The sequence below is a fragment of the Elephantulus edwardii genome, unplaced genomic scaffold (assembly GCF_000299155.1).
Source record: "Elephantulus edwardii isolate Elephantulus edwardi_28Jun2011 unplaced genomic scaffold, EleEdw1.0 scaffold00186, whole genome shotgun sequence".
Taxonomy (NCBI): Eukaryota; Metazoa; Chordata; class Mammalia; order Macroscelidea; family Macroscelididae; genus Elephantulus; species Elephantulus edwardii.
The window spans coordinates 19240-19760 of NW_006399936.1; positions in this window are offsets into that span (position 1 = coordinate 19240).

Below are 521 nucleotides of genomic sequence, written 5' to 3' on the forward strand. Positions count from 1 at the left end.
CCCCTAGGTCTAGATCTCCTCACCGGTGAATTTTACCAACAGTTTAAGGAGAGAGGAAAATACCAACTGCACACAAAATCCGTCAGAAAGTAGCAGAGGAGGAGAAAAAAAGGCAAGAGATTCAGTATTTTTTATGAACAAAGAAGTAAAAATTATAAACAAAATTTTGTTAAGGGGAACCTAACAGTATATACAAGGGACAATAAAAACCATGACCAAGTGTAGCCCAGAAATTCAAGATTGTTCTCAATGTGCAAAGGGAAAAGCTGTTAATAAGGAACCATATGCGGTAAGAAGCCAGCAGCAGGTGATCAGCACGGTGCTATCAAAAAAGAGAAAGACACAGAAATATAACCAATAGCAGATACACAGACAGACAGGCAAGACAAACAATTGTGGAGAGGTGAAAAGAACTACGCTCGTGATCATTCATGGGTTTGATAGTTGATATTTTTACATTCACATTTATATGTGTTACAAATATATATGTATATGCATGTGGCAGAGCCCACAGAAATAAT